This window comes from Electrophorus electricus, chromosome 2, assembly GCF_041902795.1.
Source record: "Electrophorus electricus isolate QZ-2024a chromosome 2, ASM4190279v1, whole genome shotgun sequence".
Taxonomy (NCBI): domain Eukaryota; kingdom Metazoa; phylum Chordata; class Actinopteri; order Gymnotiformes; family Gymnotidae; genus Electrophorus; species Electrophorus electricus.
The window spans coordinates 10,156,331-10,177,613 of record NC_137498.1 but is presented as its reverse complement, the minus strand read 5'-3'; the positions used below and the strand labels follow the sequence as shown (position 1 = coordinate 10,177,613).

Sequence of the window (21,283 nt, the reverse complement as noted above, 5' to 3'; positions counted from 1 at the left end):
CATATATCAGACTCTATATATATCATACAATATCATATATCAGACTCTGACTTTCTATACTCTCTCATACGAGATAATTATACTCCGCACGTGTGTTTGCCCTCAAGCTCACAAACATTACAGACATATGCACATGCATCCCCTGTAGCTACAGCAACACAATGAATTAGTCAATTGCAATTGTTCAAGCATGGATGAAACTTAAAAGGGGTCATTTATGAAAAACATTTTTTTTAGATATATTTAATGACTTTAGCTTCATATATACTGCAGCCGAGTATGTGTAGGGCTAGGACACCATTCCTAATCACCTTTTTACTTTCATTATCTAACTGTTCCTTTGTTTTTACCCTAATGGCCAAAATGTGTATTCTGTTCTTCAGTCTCCTCCACTTCAACTTAGGAACATGGAACACAAACTTATGTAGGCCTATTCTTGGTTTAAACATTATTCATTTCCCATCACTCAGTTCTTCCGTAATCTTTTATTACTTTTCCATAATCAAGTCTGACTTCTTGATTTTATTCAAAAGTATTTTTCTTTAATTAATTAAGTACTGTACTTTGTCTTTAATTACTTATTTTAGTTAAGAGTAATTTTAACCTAGGTTAGATAGTTCATAAGGCGAGACAAACAATAGTTAACTTATGATGTCACGCAACCAACCCCAGATGTCACATATGGCCTTTCTGGATTTCCATACAGTACTTTGGAATGATGTCACGGAACGCTCCCCTTCCTGCTGATCACGTGGTACGGCCCACTGTGTTCAGTGGGTGTTTCTCGTTTACTGTGACTTAACTTGTTTGTAACCACACCCATGTTGTTTAGCACACACCTGCACCTGATTTAGTGTCGTTATGTCAGTATGTATTTAAACCCCTGTTGGTGTGTGCTAAATGAATTCTATAAGACCAGCTGTTTGGCAAATGCTTTGACTCAGTCATCTTGCCATCTCAGTTTGGCCCATGTCACTCAGAGAACTGACTGTTCACTTGCTGCTTAAGTGACAGTCATATGTATTTTCATACTTAGCATTCATACCTAACATTCACACATAACATCCCCCCACCCTATTTTTTAAATATATTTTTTTATAGAACCAGTACTAACTGCAGGCTGGGAGCGCCACGCTCATATTAGACCACTCATGAGAACACTTGATGATTTGCAAATGTTTTATTATTTCAATATGCATAATCTTTTCTTCAGTTTTCCTGATTGAAGAAAATTAAAATCTCTGCCCAAATCCATATGGGGAACATTGTTTCTGAAAGCATCTTTGAACACAAGTATCTGAATAATAAAAATAATAATTAATTAATTACTAATTGAGATTGTGGCTTGGAAATTAAGCTATATCATGTGCTGGTAGGCATCCAGCCATGCCAGCTCCCACACATCCTCCAATCATGTGAAGTTAGTGTGACCATGAACAGCTGTGACTTATCATGGGTTTAGTAACAAATATCTTTCTTTCAGTAGCCAGTAACTTTAGTGTTTTCATGCTTGCTGGTACGTTTCTGGTTCAGATATAAATATTGGATTGATATGAGCCAATTCATATGCCAATGAATGGCTATAGTATCTCCTATATATCAACATGCATCTTTATTCTTCAGACATCCTTTGCAGAAATGTTTTGCAAGACACATTAGGATACACAGAAAATGCTTTGCTTAGTTCTACAGAAATATGTGACTATTAGTAGCCTATAGTTAATAAAACTGTTTATTATGTTTCTTTCCTAATAGAGGGCCTTAACATTGGGGGCAGTAACGCCTGCTGTGGTAGAGTGGAGATCTACCGTAATGGTCAGTGGGGAACAGTGTGTGATGATCACTGGAACATGAAGAGGTGGTGTGCAGACATCTGCGATGTGGCCCAGCTCTCACTGGCCACTGTGGTCAGGGACAAGAACCAGCATGGCTGGAAGATGTTCAGTGTTTAGGAACTGAGAAATATATAAATCAGTGTTCACACAGAGGATTTGGCAAGGAGGACTGTGGGCATATCGTTATTAAATAAATCATAAATAGTATTGTTATTATATAAAATGTTTTACAAACATCTTAACTTATCTCTTTAACAGATGACATGCAGAGTGTTACATTGATCGAAATCTCATCATGCTCTGCTATCTCACCTGCAGTGGCAACTGCAGGCAGACATTTATTAAATAAGATGAAACATGGATTAACAATAAACACTAAAGGCACTCACGCATAACAAACAGGGCAGCACGATATTAACACATAGACATAAACACAATTAATGACAGGATCAAATACTATGAACTCTGAAAATACGCATGAATATTAACACTAACAATGACCGACAACTAACTCTCAAACACAGGGGTTTAAATACATATATACATAAACGATGTGTGTAACAAGGATCAGGTGTGATGACTTATGATGAAATCAAGGTGGGTGTGGTTACAAACAAAGGCATTACTTTTGGCTGCTTCTTCTTTTGTGTAGCTCTGCAGACTGGACACCAGTGCTTTTTACCTACAGTTCACATATCGTCCCAACCATTCAATAGATGATGCAATTGCCCCCACTCTTCATCTGACCCTTATCCAGCTGAACAAAGACGCATACGATAGAATTCTGTTCATAGACTGCAGCTCAGAATTCAACACCATCATTCCTCAGTGTCTGGTTGAAAAGAGACTGCTGGGTCTGAACTCCTCTCTCTGCAGCTGGATCCAGGACTTTCTTGGTGGGAAAGCCGCCATCAGTCTAGATCAGGATCACTGTCTCCAGCACCACCACACTGAGCACTGAGCTTCCCCAGTGTTGTGTGCTCAGTCCACTGTTGTTCACATTGCTGACCCAAAATTGTGCAGCAATGCACAGCTTGAACCACATCAAATTCACTAATGGCAAGACTGTGGGGTCTCATCAGCAGTGATGATGAGTCAGCATTCAGAGAGGATGTCTCAGAACCTGTCAGTCACTAAATGTGGAAAAAAACAAAAAAGATGGTGGTTGACCAGGAAAGTATGTAGTTTTCACTCTCCGATCAATATCGACAGCTCCTCTGTGAAAATCATTACAAGCACCAAGTTCTTTGGTGTCCACCTAGCAGAGAACCTCACCTGGACCCTCAATACCAGCTCTATAGCCAAGAAAGCCCAGCAGTAACTCCTACTTCTAGCTCATCCCCTGCCACTATCCTCACCATGTTCCACAATAGACAGCATCCTGAGCAGCTGCTTCACTGCCTGGTTTAGGAACTGACTCAGACCGCAAAACGCTGAGGAGAATAGTAAGAACAGCAGTTAGGTACTGTTACCTCAGTAACTGCTGTATACTATAAGCGTATTTGTTTATATGTCACAGTATGGTGCACTGGTTGAAGTTGCCTATATGTTAATATTTGTGCTGTATTTCATATTTATTGTTTACACATGTTCTCCTTTTGTGTTGCATCATGGTACTGTAGGAGCATTATTTAATTACCAGTTTATAGCTAGAAAGTGTCACAGTTGGTCAGCCAGTTAGCAGGGGAGACACACGCACCCCTTCTAAGGACTACTCATTGCACCTGCCCCGTTCACAATCCCCTGATTACTAATTACTTTCACCCATTCCACATTCACTCCCTGCTCTATTTTAACCCCCAGATCCAAGGAGATGGAGCTGCACATTAGTGGTCCTACTACGTTGAGTCGAACCATGCATGATCAATTGTATAGAGTAAGACTAGCTCCTCTGTATTTATATTTGAGGTTCCATGCGTCCATCACGGACAACCTATGGAGAATAAAGATTACCTCGCTGCTGACCCGCCTCTCGCTTCCATTCACCTGCCACCGTCACAGAAAGACAATAAAAAGCCTCTTGACCACTCTTTTGACCTCTGTTTACCAGACTCTAGATCCTAAGTTATGGGCCACCCATTGTATTTCTTCTGTAACCAGGCCACATATTTGGTCTTTATCTCCTTCTGAAGATCTGTCAATTAGCTGACTTCAAGTTGGCTTTATATTGGTTTCAAGCCTCTGTTTCCAGGGGGCATAGTGGAAGTGGCCTGTTGCTTGCATTCTGTATGCTAGGATCTTGAGCTTAACTACTACAGTGGTATATACCAGTTTGTTGGTTTCAGTTATACAGGTTGTTGGTATTGTGCTTATTGCTGCATTTACATTTGTGAGCATACTGTCTGATGGTAGCTTACCACGAAGTTAGGTGAGCTTCAAGCAGTGGATGACAGTAGTTACCTTAGTCATGACCATCATCTGCATGGCCACAGCTGGACCACACAATGTCCACATTACAGTTTGGCTCTGGTGGATTCCTGATGTAGTCTGACCTTTCTTTCTCAGATGCAATATGTGTTCTGTCTGGGCAGTGATACTGACCCTTCATTTAATCCATCCTTATAGCATTATTATACTTTACATATATAACATATATAACATAGAATCATAGAAACATATTTATCTTTTATATACAGTGAATGTAAAGATTGTGGGGTGGGGCCTGGTGGGTGGAGCCTGGTGGTTGGGGTCTGCCATAAATGCTATTGAGCTCTTTCATTCTAAATAGTTTTGAAGGGCACCGATCTGCAAACTCCATCACAGTTTGGGCGTATGAAAATTACATGGAACGTAAAAAAAAAATTATATTGTAAATCTGTCTAGTTTTATCTCTCTTACCAAATTTATTTCACTGTTTATATTATACAGTTTATATTGAACAGATTTTATGTTCTATGATTTTATTATCCAGGTTTTTATCATTGTTTTTTTTTTAATCTTGATTGTGTGTACTCTTATCTTGTACTACAATTTTAAAAAGTTGTATACAACTAAAGTTTACTATTATTATTATTATATTAGTACCACCAAATGGTTTAGTTTAATGGCTTTATTGAAGCTTCATGTTTTAAACCATGCCACATGATCATAATAATGATCTGAGTGTAGTCCTCTTCCTCCTCTTCATCACAGTGTCTCAGTGTCTCTTCCATGATGCAGTGATGGGCACAGTGACGTGTTCACCGTTGCCACACTCACAGCAAGCATGAGATGGAGCTTTCAGCTGGGGGGGGGGACGGTGAGTCTTGCAGCTGGCTGGAACAACCGTCTGTCCATCCTCATCTAAAATGGATGAAAGCAGAGAATGTTTGCACAACGTTCATTTTAATTTAGTCAAAGAAATAACCTGCTAAACCTGCCTGTGTGGTGTTCACATTACTCTAACGCAGCATATTTACCATATGCCTTGTTTGTATGTTATATTGAACAGCAAAAACACAGGGCCTGCTATTCTCTTCAATTAATTCTCAAGTCTGCATCTTTATTTTTCTATTTAAAATGTACTTAATAATACATCTGGATTTTGGGAAATAAGGAACCACATGAGTGTAATGGTTGGGAGGCTGAGGGTGAACACATATACAAAGTAACAATGCCTCGGATGTGAGAGTGAACTGGAACAATGACTAGGCAAACCCTAATGAGAATGAGTAAACGAACAGACAGGATTAACAAATAAATAAGAAGTTTAATATAAAAAAATGAACAAGAAAAACAACACAGAATAGAATGAGGGAAAGAATCAGAAGACTAAGCAGGCTAACAGGGCGAGGCTGATAACAAGGCAACTAAGGAAACTTAACACTAAGGAACGGCTAACAGGAGAACAACGATGAAGCACAGAACCAGGTTACTTATGCTAGACGAGACTGTAAACCATGGACAGGCACAGGAATTGGGACAGACTGAGGGAAAAGGAGTGGGACTGGCAACATGGCTAGAACAGGAGGCGAGCACAGAGACAGGAGAGGAGAAAAACTGGGATAGCTGCGGGAACAGGGACAAGCACAGAAGCAAAGGCAGACGTAATTATGTTAAACAAAACTGAGACAGGCACAGCAACAAAATAAACAACAGGCATGAGTGCAGCTACTGGAACAGGTAAAGGAACACCGATGCCACAAGGCAGGGTAACAGGTTTTTACCAAGTTCACACAAACAGGTATAGATACATTATGTAGATGCAGTTACAGAAGTGTCGTAGGGCGTGGGCACCAGTGGAGCATGAGCTGAGCGTTCACGAGCACGTCTGACGTGTCCTGAGCGTCCACCTGCATGTCCGATGTGGGTGCCGAGTCATGGTTGCGTTCAGCGATGGCAGGCTCAGGAGGTCTGGAGGTGCGGCTGCACTCAGCGATGGAAGGCGTGGGAGGTTTGCAGGCGCGGCACTGGGAGGAGCGTAGGCAGGCAGGCCAGAGAGAAAAAGGCTGGGGAGGCAGGCAGGCACGGAGGGAGGGAGGCTGGGGAGAGAAGGAGGCAGGGAGGCTGACAGGGAGGGAGGGAGTGAGGGAGGCTCAGGAGGCAGTGAGGCAGGTAGGCAGCCAGGGTGGGAGGGAGGGAGGCTGGGGATACATGAGGCCAGACAAGCAGCATGTGACCCATACTCCAGGGGAGGCTGGGAATACATGTGGCCACATGATTAGAATCGAGACCCAGACACCGAGGGGAGGCTGGGGCTACCCATGGCCGGTAGATCTGAATGGAGACGCAGACTCCTGAGGGGAGGTTTGGAATACATTCTGTTCATCTGGCCACATGTAACCCCAGACTCCCTCCCTCCCTTCATGCCTCCCTCCTTTCCTCCCCAGTGTACCCAGTGTTCTTGCTCTCTCCCTGCCTGCTTGCCTCCCCACCCTCCCTGCCTCCCTCCATCCAAGCCTGCTTGCCTGACTCCCCAGCCTCACTCCAGCCTCTCTGCCCACCCAGCTTGCCTGCCTGCCTACCTGCTTACCTCCAAAGCCTCCCTCCCTTCCTGCCTTCCCCACCTGCCTCCCCAGTGCCTCTCTCTCCCTCCCTGCCTGCCTGCCTCCCCAGCCTCTCTGCTTACCCTCCTGCCCACCCACTTGCCTGCCTGCCCAGCTTATGTGCCAGTCTGCCTCCCTCCCTGTTTGCCTGTCTCCCTCACTCCTCAGCCCCCTCCCTCCCTCCATCTCTCCCTGCTTGTCTGCCAGCCTGCTTGTCTTCCCAGACTCCCTCCCTCCCTCCCTCCCTGCCTCCCCAGCCTACCACCCTCCCTGCCTGCCTGCCTGTGCACCCTCCCTCCCTGCCTCCCTGCCTCCCCAGCCTCTCTGCTTACCCTGCCACCTGCCCACCTGCCTGCCCAGTTTACTTGCCTGTCTGCCTCCCTGCCTGCCTATCTGGCACAGTGATGCATTCACCCCTGCTATGCTCACTCTCCATCACTGTGCAGCAAGCATGAGATGGAGCTTTCAGCTGGGGGCTGATGTTGAGTCTTCCAGCTGGCTGGAGCAACAGTGTGTCCATCCTCATCTAATATGCATGAAAGTAGAGGAGGTTTGTACAGTGTTCATTTTCATTTAATCAAAGAAATAACTTGCTAAGCCTGGCAGCATAGTGTTAACTTTATTCTAATGCAGCATATTTATCTGGGGGATGGGACATCCTGCTCGACTGGGAAGCAGCAGCACATGGTATTTCTGGAATGTTGGACCAAGTTGCATCGAAAGATGTTTCGACATACGTCTTGTGATTCCACTCTTACTTGAAATGGTCATATTCCAGACAATCCATGCACCTCTGTTATCTTTTTTTCATGAAAAGAAGCCACGCCTCTCCTCCATGACACCTTCTTGCATGTTTGTAAGAGATTGAAATCATGACACTCAATGTTAGTTTTGCACAATGCCTAATTCAGAAAAATGCACAAGCAATGCTAAAAAGAAGTCTTCATCTCGGAGTCGTATAATTCTGATGGATCGGGCAATTTGGAACTGGTTCCTGATTCCCATCACTTTGCTTCATGAATGAAAAAGCTGATTGTGTGTTGAGGAAAACAGATGTTTTTATAAGTGGCTGTGAATGGATTTGCTTTTGCTATTAAAGTGTGTTATTCTTACTACCATATCTTCTCAGATTCACTATTCATTCGAGTTCTCTTAAGTTTATAGTCTGCTATAGACTGCTACCTGCATATCTAACACAAAAATTAGTGCTTCCCATTGCAGAGCCAAGATTATTCTGACATGTTAAGTCATTAAAATGACTTCATTCTGGTTACCATGATATTAAGAATGGAATGCTTTGAGAATACCAACTCCAGACAGATAAACAGAAAACCTATAGATGATGCATAAAATGAATGCTGGATGAAAATAGATACATTCACTCACATCTGCAGGAGAACCTGCCATGTCTCTCTCCTCCTTCAGTGTCTGCTGCTCCTCCCTCATCTTCCTCAGCCACTCTCCCATCATCTCCTCATCTGCCGCCTTGTGGTGTCCATGTGGAAAGGTGTGACACTGTGATGTGGGGGAATGGTGCCGATGTCTATGTCGTTGGTTATAAGGATGGATTCTGTTTCAGCGAAAATCCATGTTAGTTTAAAACCTGCGTAACATGGTACACCACAAAGTTAGTTTTCAGCTCATGAGGCACAGCATTGGAAATACCCGAGACAACTGCCAGATGCAATTTACCCTGTCCCCATCCATTTCTGAACTTACATTGTCCCCACTACTTCTTGAAAGTGTATTAAGAAAATATTAGTATTTTCTTCACAAGCTTCATTTTGCTCCATTTGATAAATATAATTTGATTAATTGTTGTTTTGATCTATAAATCTAATCATATTATGTTCTTAATGACAATCAGAACACATTCTTGCTGATATGTTGTTGAGACGATGGTGAAATAAACGCAGTACAACTGACGTTTCTTGAAATGCTGATTAATCAAAATCAATAGAAAACAACTGTACTTCAAATATATATTAAACCATAATGTTAGTTTTGAGAAGCAGGCAAGATGGGAGTCGCATGCCGCTAGAAATGTATGGCTTTACTGAGCAGAGTAAACACTGCAGGCAACAGCCTACAGTGATCACGTAAAGCTCATCATATTATTCCTAGAGAGTAACATTCTGTCCCTCAAAGGCAATGAAACAAGAAAACGTTGGTTTGTGGGATTGAATTTTGCATCCTAATGGGGAGAAGACAATTCAAGCCAGTTTTTAAACTATGCCTTTCAGGCACCAAAAAGGAGGAAATGCTGGATGGATCCAGAAGTCCCCTTGCTGTATGGTTTCTGTAGTGTAGTGGTTATCATGTTTGTTTTACAGGCAGAAAGTACCTAGTTCAATACCAGGCTGAAACACTTTTCTTGGTAAATGTGTAACTGCTGTCCTTACAGTTGAATGGAGGGCTGTTCTTCACAGAGCAAAGTCAGGCTCCTTAACAAATCGCCAAACTGATTAATTAAAACTCGTAGCATAATGTCTATGCTAATTCAAGACTTTCAAACATTAGTACAGGAAGTATAAACTTTAGTGAGTGTGTCCTTATTTTGTTTCCTAAAAAGGTTTATGCTAATTAGCTCAATTTTAAAAGTTACTTTCATCAAGTCTATGGCAAAGAAAAAATCCTTGCAAGGCAATGTCAAGCATACAGAATTTGTGCAATAGGTTATGCTCTAAATGCCAATGAGAGAACTACAGAGATAAAGTAAAACTCTTCATATTATGCCCAGTTAGCAACAGTCTGTTTCTCGAAGGGTAAGAAACAAGAGAACTTTGGTGGGGTTGTCTGAATTTTGCATCCTAATGCTTGAGAAGTCATACTGCTTAGCCAGATTTAAAACTATGATTTTCAAGCCCCAAAAATGAGCAAATGCTGGAAAGCAGCATTTTTTTCTGCAACTTTGAATCAGATATTTCTGAAAAATTAGAATTGTAAACCATTTAAATTTTAAGTACATCTGCTCGTAAAACCCATTTTAGGCTATCCAACATACCCACGAAATTTGCATAAAATGGCAGCTATTTGTGAACAGAGAGAGTAATGGTATTTACTAACCGTCAAAATGATTTATTGCTTGATTTGATTGGTTGATTTGACAGCTGTCAATCATCCTCGTCGTCCGAGTCATCTTAGAAAAGAAAGTTGATCCAATTATTCTAGTATAAATGCGATTAATAAACATGCTTTTAAAAATATACTTACGTGGAGATGGTGGCCTACAGGTTAGTGTGGTTGAACAGCGTGAATATGCCTAGAATTATTTAGACGTATGTTATAAGCCACAGTGACCTCTGTATACGTTTCTGTAGACGTTGCCGGTTGTAAGAGGTGAAATATTTGTGAGCTCCGCCAGAAGGCTCGATGAATAGTGGATGACAGTAGAGGGATTCACCCCCTCTGCCTGTGTGACAAATTAACGCACTGCATAAACTTTTAGACATAAAGCGATCTTTTAACATATGGTAGACGCACTCTAGAAAAGATTACCTTGTAACAACTCATTCAATATATGAACTGTTTCATCAGCTTGTTTCCTTATATCTGCAAATAAAAGTAACAAAAATGTAAACAAAACAAATACATACAATTAAAATTTATAAAAGTTCACAAATAAGAAATTACCTTGGTCGGCAATTCTCTCCACAGAGTCAAGGAAGTCGTGAACGTCGGAAACTATGGAAATACATAGAACAGACTTATAGACCATGAGTAGAAAAGATCACCATAATGATATCCTTTATACCAAAACCGCATTTATGTCAGGTCATGTACTGGTTAATTTAAGTAAATAGATTCACCCACTTCGAAGCTAAAGTTTTTTCTATTTAGCTAGCCCTGAGAATAAGAATAGCCGTCGATCAAAAGAGTTTTAGTCGATCAAAATGTTTCACGTACTCTATGGCATAGCGGTCATATTACATATTGACCATTAATCATCAGAATAAAGACATTGACAATATCCTTTCCTAGATAGCTCGCAAAAGAATACTTACGATAGCTTGTAGATAATACGCATTGATTGTTAAAATGTATGTTTTATCTAGATCTGAAATTAATTACGACGCTAAGCCCCACTGAGTTAAATCATACAACGCACGATAAAGTATTTCATCCATTAGCTAAATAAATAGCTAAATACACGTCAGCCTTTTTAGTAACTTATACGAATATAAGGTATAGCATGAATTAGTTAAGCATTACTGAATTGCTTACCTGTTGTGAACTAAAGGATTGAAATACCGAAAACACGGCTTTAAGAAAAAGTCGGTGGGGATAGAAATGGTTTTCGGATAGAAGTTGTAAATTACGTCCCTCCCCCAACACCGCTCTCAGTTGTGGAATGCACTGAAAGTGGTAGGAGTACAACGTGTGATAACGGACAAAAACCTTGTGTGATAAAACTTATAGAGTAACCACAATGGTTAGAGATCAGACAAAATAAATTAATTAAAACTTTGTGATGTTTTCTGAAAAGTTTGCTTATTGCCTTGTTTGAGTACATCTGGCAAATAAGATGTGAAGAGGTGTGGGAGGTGTGTGTGTGAGAGAGAGAGAGAGAGAGAGAGAGAGAGAGAGAGAGAGAGAGAGAGAGAGAGAGAGAGAGAGAGAGAGAGAGAGAGAGAGAGAGAGAGAGAGAGAGAGAGAGAGAGAGAGAGAGAGAGAGAGAGTGTGTCAATGACCTCTGACTGCAGAGTGTGTGTCAGAGAGGACACTGAACAGATAGAGAAAGTGGAGAAAACTGGTGTAGTATGAGACTAAAAAATTTTATTTTCTTTAATCACATTATTTCACTATTAAATAATTATTTAAATTATTTCTACTCAAACATCTGGGGTACAACTAAATTTAAATGAGCGGGTCTGGTTTTGTGGGAGGAGTTGCACGCTGCACGGGATTGGTCAGACCGGGTGGTTGGGTAGAAAGAAAAGGCGGCAAAATTGAGGAGTCAAATGAGGAGTGTATTTCTGACCCTGGGAGGAGTTTTTTTTTTTTCACCTTATATCATATTTTGTCAGAAAGTTTTTCCTGCATGTTGGGGGGAGGGGGGGTGAGGAGGTGTAACCTCTAGAGAATCAACCAATGGGAGGGAGCGGGAGGGGTGAATGAGTGGGTGAGAGAGAGAGAGAGAGAGAGAGAGAGAGAGAGAGAGAGAGAGAGAGAGACACACCCACACCCACCCCCACACCCCCACCCGAGATCCATACGCAAGTTTGAGTATGACTACATGACCGGCAGCGGACATTAAAGACTGGGTGGTACGTATTCGTTTAAGACTCGGAAGTTTTATTTACTTTAATCACTTGAATATTTCACAATTACATTTTAATTTTTTTTTAAGTCAATAAAACTATTTTGAGGATCCCTCATTGTGTTTTAAATTATTTTCATATAATATTGTCACATCATAAATCATATAATAATAATAATAACAACAATAATTTATATATATATAAATGGAGGGTGAAAACAAATCAAGCAATAAATCATTTTTTTGAGTTTGTAAATTCCATTACTCTCTCTTAGGCTTTCTAGGTTTATATGGAGGCTCTGCAAGAATAGCAAAGTGTGATCAGTTATAAGTAATGAGGGTTCAGGGCTGTTATGTATTTTGTACATTTAGCTTTAGATTTTATACTACAGAACTGATGGATTTACAATTTGTACAAGCAGAAATGTTCAGTTTCCTGTGTGTCAGTTTGCTGTGTGTCAGTGGTGGTAATACAACAGCTTAGTCTGAGGCTACAGGGCTCGGTAGGTGCAGTGTTTCCTTTCTGAAGCAAGCAAATTGCCTTTTCTTTTAAATACAAATCAATAATTTTCTGTGAGAGAATCAAATAATTGCAGATATCAAAGAGGTGGGACTTAATACTGTGAATCATACACTACATGTCCAAAAAAAAAAAGGTCACCACCTGGATTTAACTAAGCAAATAGGTAAGAGCCTCCCATTGGATAATTACTGCATAGTTGATTATGTTTCAGCTGGAAACAAGTTATTTAACCCTAACTGATGCAGTGAGTACCTTCTCAGTTGTTAAACAACCATGTCGAAAGACACATCCTGTGGTCGTGGAAAAGATGTTAATCTGTTTCAGAAGTGTCAAATTATTGGCATACATCAAGCAGAGAGAACATCTAAGGAGATGCTGAAACTACTAGAATCAGGTTAAGAACTGGCCAATGCCTTATTAAAAAGTGGAAGGACAGCGGGGAAACATCATCTTCGAAGAAGGAATGTGGTCGGAAAGAAATCTTGAATGATCGTGCTCGGTGATCACTTAAACGTGTAGTGAAATCAAATCATAGAAAAACAACAGTAGAACTCATGGACATGTTTAATAGTGAAAGTAGGAGCATTTACACACGCACAATGTGAAGTGAACTCAAGGGATTGGGACTAAACAGCTGTGTAGCCTTAAGAAAACCACTTGTCAGTGAGGCTAACCGGCAAAAATGGCTTCAGTTTGCTAGGGAGCATAAATATTGGACTCTGGAGCAATGGAAGAAGGTCATTTGGTCTGATGAGTCTAGATTTACCCTGTTCCAGAGTGATGGGTGCATCAGGATAAGAAGAGAGGCGGCTGAAATGATGCATCCATCATGCCTAGTGCCTACCGTACAAGCCTGTGGGGGCAGTGCTATGATCTGGGGTTGCTGCAGTTGGTCAGGTCTAGGTTCAACAACGTTATGTGCCCAAAGAATGAGGTCAGCTGACTATCTGAATATACTGAATGACCAGGTTATTCCATCAATGGATTTTTTTCTTCCCTGATGGCATGGGCATATTCCAAGATGACAATGCCAGGATTCATCAGGCTCAAATTGTAAAAGAGTGGTTCACCAGCATGAGACATCATTTTCACACATGGATTGGCCACCACAGAGTCCAGACCTGAACCCCATTGAGAATTTTTGGGATGTGCTGGAGAAGACTTTGCACAGTGGTCCAAATCTCCCATCATCAATACAAGATCTTGGGGAAAAATTGATGCAACTCTGGACAGAAATAAATGTTGTGACTTGCTTGTGGAAATGATGTCACAGCGAACACATGCCGTAATCAAAGCTAAAGGCGGCCCAATGAAATATTAGAGTGTGTGACCTTTTTTTTGGTCAGGCAGTTTATTTTCTCAATGATTCTTGAAACTTGGAGCTCAAACAACCAGAAATCTAAATGTCTTTATATGCCTCATGTCAGCCACAATTCCAGGGTGTTTATACTCTAATAGAAACACCTAGTATGTCCACAGTTAGAAAGTACAGCCTATCTGTGGCCATGAATATTTTGTGTTAGAGATCCACTATTTTATCACTGGTCAGTTTCTGACCACATGACCCAGGCACCTTGGACTAAATATGGGGAGATTAAAATAAAGCACAAACAGAATGTCATATTTTATTTCTGAGTGTTTCAGGTCTGTGATCTATTAGTGTTGCATCAGTGGGTTCAGATTCATATTTTAGATGAGAATAGCATTCCATATTTGTCTAGTTGACTGTATTTTTATTCATAGTACGATAGTCATTGGTACAGACCAATCACTAAGGGTAGTCAACATTTCATGCATACTATAAATATACAAGAGGTTGGTTTACCTGTTACTTGGAGTTTGACCTCTATAAGATGATGACTGCTGACACTACACCTGTACTGTCCCCTGTCCTCTTTAGTCAGACCAGATATGAATAGAGAGAAATTTCCTGGAGCAGCAACCAGCTGAATTCTATCAGTGTAACGGTTTGTCTGGTCAGTTGACTAGATGACTTTAGATTCTTTATAAAAATAAAATAAAAAAATTAAAAAACTCCATCTGACAGTCTTTGGCTCGGCCAGCGGTTCAGTTTAAGATCTTCATCAGTTTTATTAAAATATGAATGGATTATAAAAATCTTGTATTTGTATTTGCACATACTCATTCAAGGTTACCCAGCACTAAATCCTCCACTAGGTGGAGCTACTGAGAAAGAAATACAGGAGGGATACTGTGACGGTGGCATTTTGCGTCAGTGACAATGTGTATCCTTGTCAAACCTTCGCTGATTTATTACTTTTGTTTTTTAATGCCTTATCTTATTTTCACAAAACATTAAATGTATTACTGCACAAAATCACACCACCAATGAGCATTCATCTTTGACTTTTTGATATGAAGCATTATCTAGTGCTCGAGTCACCTGTTCTTGCACTGCTCTGTCACTGGGTTTTAACATCTTTTCCACGACCACAGGATGTGTCTTTCCACATGGTTGTTTAACAAATGAGAAGCTACTCACTGTCACGGTACGCTCGCCTCCCGCCACGTGCAGTGGGAGGACTTTCATTTGTGGCCACAATTAAAAGGATTTTTATGGTAGGCTCCACTGTAAGCCTCATTGTCAAGCATCCCAATAATAAGAGTTTTAGGGAGCAGTCCGAGGAAGAGGTTTTCTTGGGTGCACACACGACCCCCGGATGGTAAACTGAAGGTTGGTTTTCATACAAACTCTGTCGATGGGGTATTTGGCGGTGGCGCTTAAAAGAGCCAGTGCGTGACCTAATTTAACAGCTGGTGAAACGGACACTTTTTTTCACAAACAGAGAAGCCATGAGTATTTTTAGAACATAATCACCGGCTCCTTCTTTCATTAGACAAAACTCATCTTTACTCCACACCATTTTAATTTTCATATCAACGCCGTTCAGTAAAAGTTTATCCTGAAAAAATATGTCAGAATGAATGTGTCCGATAAATTCAAAGGTTTTACTTTCGGCGCTGAAAGCGTCTCTGGTCCTGAGTCCAAGGTTATGCCCCGTCGGGTCCGTAGCCTCCATATGTCCTTCTGTGTCTCTGTAAAACAACCCGGCAGAAAATTGTGTTTCCAGAGTGTCCCTACTATAATTCAAGACATTCAATGACGGCTATGTAGGGGTACGTGTTACTCGCTTGGCTGATGAAACGGTCACCCAACATAACATCCACTTGTGAAAACAGAGACGCTATAGGATAGTTTACCACGCCGACCTTAGCATCGTTAGCAATGTTACTCCCGTCGAGGTTTGTGATTTTACATCTTAGATGCAAAACGGTGTTATTCAACTCCAGATAATCATCACCATTGCCTGCCACATAAAATTCGATCGGAGAATTGTCGGAAATGGCTGAAAGCAGTGGGATTTCTACGTATGTGTACTTTTTGATACTTGTTTGGGTGTAAGGTAATGTGAAAATGTCTAGCTCCTTCAGCGAGTACCGTGTGTGGGTATTGTACCTCGGTGAGTGCGACCTCCCATCCCCCCACCAACTCTATAGGCTTCAGAAATTTGGTTGTGTAGCACGAAATCTTATTATCGGGGTAAATGTCTTTGGAGGCGTTGCTCAGTAGAGTCACGTAGAATCCGCTCTCTTCCATGGTAATTGGATTATAATTTCATTTTGATTTAGCACCCCACCTTTTAACCTTTCACAATGTTAAGGACGTCCTCGGCCGGAATCCAGGAGTTAAATTTATTGGGCCACCCAACCCACCTGATCAAGCACATCTTTTATCGGTTCCTAGTTTTTTCAGATATATTTTTTTCTATTTTAAAGGCTTTATCTTTTCCCACTAAAATATTTTGCAGCTCCTGTTCATAAAAGGTCCCATCTACATTTTCCCCATCGAAATTCCGTAATTTGATATGGGAGGGTCTTTCCTTAGACATTCAAAAACGGTAAAATATTCAAATATTCATCCGTAAAGTTCTGCTCGTACCCTTTCTCACAATGTCTTTTTAATCGTGAAATTCTGACGGTATCGCCGACTCTAAACTTTAATCTTTTTGTCCCGTCCCGGTAGCAAAGTGATTGACGTTATGTTTTTTTCATTAATGTTTTGAAGCTTTTATTAAAAATTATTTCCCTTCATCAGGCTGAAGTTTTTTAGGAACTCTGCCTTCTTTTAGAATCGATACAAAGGCTTTGGTAACCTCGGCACCTGTTTTGTTTTTCATCACGCGTACCCAAGCATACTTGGAAAGTTAGCACGTTAGCCTAACTTTCATGTTCCCGTTATGTTGGTCATGTCCAGCAAATCGGCCTGCCATTGTTCATCTATGTTTTTTTTTTTACAATGACTCTGTTTCTTTTCAATTTTATACAGATTGGTTTATGTAGTGTGTATGCATCCTGATCTGCTAACCAGTTTTTTATTTCCTTATCACCAACCCGTTTACCGCTTTCATCCACCACGGACCTTTGCAGACTCTCGACCCCTCCATAAGATCCCGGGTTTGAAGGAGTGTAGTAAATATTTTTCAGCAGATGTTTATATTATATAATAATAACCATTAAAGTATGTCATATGTAATAATTATGTCATACATTATAATAATAGTTAAGCATGTCATATATAATAATAACCATTTGAGATTTACATGTGCAGCCATGTTTAATACTGAAGGCCTTTATCATGTGTGTTTCTGCAGGCTGCATGTTGGTAGAGAAAAAGAAGACAGACTACATCACTGCATGCACAGGAGACTCAGTACTGCTGCCCTGCTCCTGTACTGACGGACACACCAAACCTGAGAGTTTCACCTGGAAGAAACACAACACAAACAGAAACTCATGGGATGTGATCTCCAGTGAGAGTGAACAGTACAGAAACAGAGTTCAGCTGGGTACTGCTCACTCTCCAGGAAATCTCTCTCTACACATATCACACCTGACTGAAGAGGATGAGGGAGTCTACAGGTGTTATTTTAACCAGTGGAAATATAAAAACATCAAACTCACCATTAAAGGTGAAACACTTTTTATCCAAATCCAACTGTAATAATGGTTGTATGAATAAATGTATCTCAATAAATCCAGCTCTAGGGTTTTCTTAGATATACACTAGCAAAGTCTTGGTTGTCTGAGTTACTTGTAGACTTATTGCCAAGTCATGTTTGGCGTTACCAAATGGTAAAAATATCTTGTCCTGTGTAAGTAAGAGTTTCATTACTTTAACACACTTACTCTGTAAATTGTCGCCTAGGCAGGTTTCAGCTCATCATTCTGAAAACTGCACAGTGTGCAGATCATTAATGTAGGTGGACCAGCTGGATCAAAATCACTAATGTGTTTTATTTTAGATTTTTGATTTGAAAAGTAGGTAATGCTCTGCTATGACAAGTTGCAAATAGACATACACAAAAGTTTGACAGTCAACTCTGATGTCAAGTTGATATGTGAAGTGACATATTTAGAGTTTTTGTTAATGTAATTATTTACTGCATCGTACTTAAAACCAAGGGCAGAGGTGAAGACAAAGGTTTAATGCACATAAAACTTAAAAAAAATGATCTGCTTTCAAATTAAGCCTGTAAATACAATTTATATTATGAAGAGCATCCTCTTATGCAAAGCCTAACATGTGTTATGTTCAAATGTGTAACTAGGTTCCTTAGTCCTAATATATCCTGCTTTCTCACAGCTTTTCCATTCAGCCTGCCTAACTTTGGGTTTAACCTACTAAATGTGTGGTGCAGAGACTGGATACTTTATGTAACCCACCTTTTCTGTCTACATTGCATTCTGGCAGTGTTACGATCATGAGGCAAGAGGCAGTATTGGATCTTTTACTGTGATGACACATAAACATGTATCAATCAACTGTGTGTGTGACAGGCTTGACCCCCCCAGTTCTGTTGATAAAAACCTTTTTTTAAAAAATTTGGAACTCCAAGTTATAATATTGTATTTTATTGTAGGCGACTATTGTATTGTATTGTAATTGTTAACTTAGCACAACATTGTCCCATAACTAACATAAGTAGCCTAATGTAAAAATTAGATGGGTGATCATGAATGATCAAACATTAGAAACAGAATGTTAAAATATTCAAAACAACAAGCTGATTACAATAAACATTTAGACTTAACTGATGCTTCCATCCAAAGCAACTTACAACTATAACCAAGTACAACTTGAATAATTGAGTGCCTGGAGCCCAACAGTGGCTACTTAGCAGGGTGGGGTTTGAACCAACAACTTTCCAATTACATGTCAAGTACCTTAACCACCTATCTTATGTTACCTCCAAAATTACACAATATCAAGACCGCCCACAATCACCGGATTTTGCTCCACTCAGGCAAAAAAGGAGTGATGTGGCAGTTAGATGTGACAGACGCTTAAGTCTTCAAAAAGATGAGAATGGTGTAACGTTGAGCGGTAAGGAGGCGGACACATGTGCTAAGAGGGGCGAGATTTAATAGGGGAAAATCCAAAATCAGGGTCATTAAAGCAGTCCAGGGTCACAGAGCTGACATGGAGAGTACTGGGAAACATTACAAAACAAAAACACACAAAGGCTAACTAGGAACTAAAGCTAGGAAACACAAAGACACGGAGTACAAAGAAACAAGGATCAAACATTCAAACATTAATTCAAAATGAAACAAACAGTCAAACCTCTGAACAAACAAACAATAAACAACAACGACCAAGGCACACAGCAGGGTTTAAATACATGAACTTAGAAATGAGGGACAGGTGTACGCAATCACTGTGAGGACAAAATGAAACTATGGAACGGAACAAAACGACATGGAAAACACGGAACATGGAAGGGACTGATCATGACAAATGGGAATCTATATGGAATGGGAATCTAACTGGATCATCTCTACAAGTTTCCATTTCTGTTAAAATTGTTCCTACTCAGACCTTTGCCTGTATAGACACAATGGCAAACCCCTCACTAAACACACAGACAAACTCAGGGAGGCGAGGTGGAAAAGTGAACAAAGACGAGCACTTCAATAATGTGATCAATATCATGTGTTGGATGTGGTGCTTGATCAATGGCTTGAAATAAAGAATTCTAGTGCTTCCACACTGACGCTCTATCACAGAGTTATACATATATTGTCTGATCTTTCTTTGACTGGTAGACTGGCGTGGCATTAGAGATCAATCACCATTTTATTAGTAACAAAATAAAACACTCTATTTAAGGACCAGGCCAGAACACTTTCAACACAGTGTCATTGTCAAAGCGTTCATTTATAACAGAGTCATATGGTTTTTTATTTCAGCCTCCCAAGCCAGTGTCAAGAACAGGAAGGTACTACATGGTTTGAGGTGCTCACATCTGTTCAGGTTTCCTAGTAATCTCATGTACCGCAACCGCCCTCAGTCTGTGTTTGCAACTCCCTCATCACCAGTTTACTAGTGTTTCCTATGTCTCATCTTTGCTACACTATTTATTCTTTCTGGTTCCATTAATTCCCTGTCAAGTATTATCACTGTTCTATCGCATGTACTGAGCAATTCCCTGGTGTGTTTATATCTGGCTATTACCCTGCCTGTTTCACTTTACAATTGTTGCTTAATCCGCTACAAATAAAACTCGGCTGTCCGCAAGCATCTGGCCTGTTCTAAGATGTCACACCTCACTTGGTAAGCAACATCTGATCATTAATGTTATATGCTGGACATGCCTGAAATACACTGAGCTACAAAGTCAGCAGTTATAAAGTTATATGATATTTCAACCAGTTCTGCCTCCACGGTCTGATGCCGTGACGGTATTGGTCATCAGCCCCGATTTTCCTCTGGGGGTATTGGGGTGGTTATAGTGGCAGTACTCATTCTCAGCCGACTCTGTCTCCTGGGGGGGGTCTAGTTATGTTATTTTAACTGCAAACATATTTAAAACTTATGTAAAAAAAAACGAACAAAAAAACCCCCAACCTATAGTTCTTGAATGAAGTGTTATGTCAACTAACCAACGTGCAGTATTGTGTTATAAAGAGACTGTATGACAGCTGTCTGACAGAATCAGCCTTTATTAATGTGTATTTAGTGTCACGGAACGCTCGCCTCCCGCGAGGCACGTGGTTTGGCCAGCCACGTGCAGTGGGAGGACTTTCATTTGTGGCCACGCCTACACACACCTGTACTTCGCTCCGTCTGTGTGTATTCAAACTCACGTCAGGGTGTGCGGCGTTGTTGATCGTTGTCTGTGTAACGTGTTGATGTAACGTGTTAATGTTTCTTCGTCATTGTGAAAGCGTATGCGTGTTCATCGTGTTTGTTTAAATGTCACTCGTTTCATGTTCATATTATCGTTTGTAATACGTGTGAGTGCCGCTGTCATTTATGTAATAAATGTTTCTATAACTATCATTGTTATAAGGATAGTCAATGTCATTAGAACAATGCTAAAATCATATAATATTAAAGTAAATATTTATTAATCTAACAAGCAAATGTGGTGGAGTCTGACAGTGGGGTGTGTTTCTACAGGTTGAGTATTGGAACACAACAGGGAGACAAAACACATCACTGCACACACAGGAGACTCAGTACTGCTACCCTACAGCTGCACAGACCTACACGCCAAACCTGTAAATTTCACCTGGAAGAAATACAACCCAAACAGTAAAACATGGGAAGTGATCTCCAGTGAGAGTGAACAGTACAGAAACAGAGTTCAGCTGGGTATTGTTCACTCTCCAGGAA

General features: G+C 40.5%; 1 long non-coding RNA gene across 2 annotated transcripts; it reads right to left on the bottom strand.

Moving 5' to 3' along the window:
• Positions 1 to 4,875: 4,875 nt before the first annotated feature.
• On the bottom strand, positions 4,876 to 10,184 carry LOC145660188 (uncharacterized). Of its 2 annotated transcripts, none has more exons than XR_014126369.1 (4): positions 10,013 to 10,184; positions 9,866 to 9,938; positions 8,186 to 8,369; positions 4,876 to 5,117 (listed from the first exon to the last, which is right to left on the bottom strand). It is a non-coding gene; the product is annotated as an uncharacterized LOC145660188 (long non-coding RNA). The 2 variants fall into 2 exon arrangements; XR_014126371.1 differs by lacking the exon at positions 4,876 to 5,117 and adding an exon at positions 7,198 to 7,325.
• Positions 10,185 to 21,283: the final 11,099 nt, after the last annotated feature.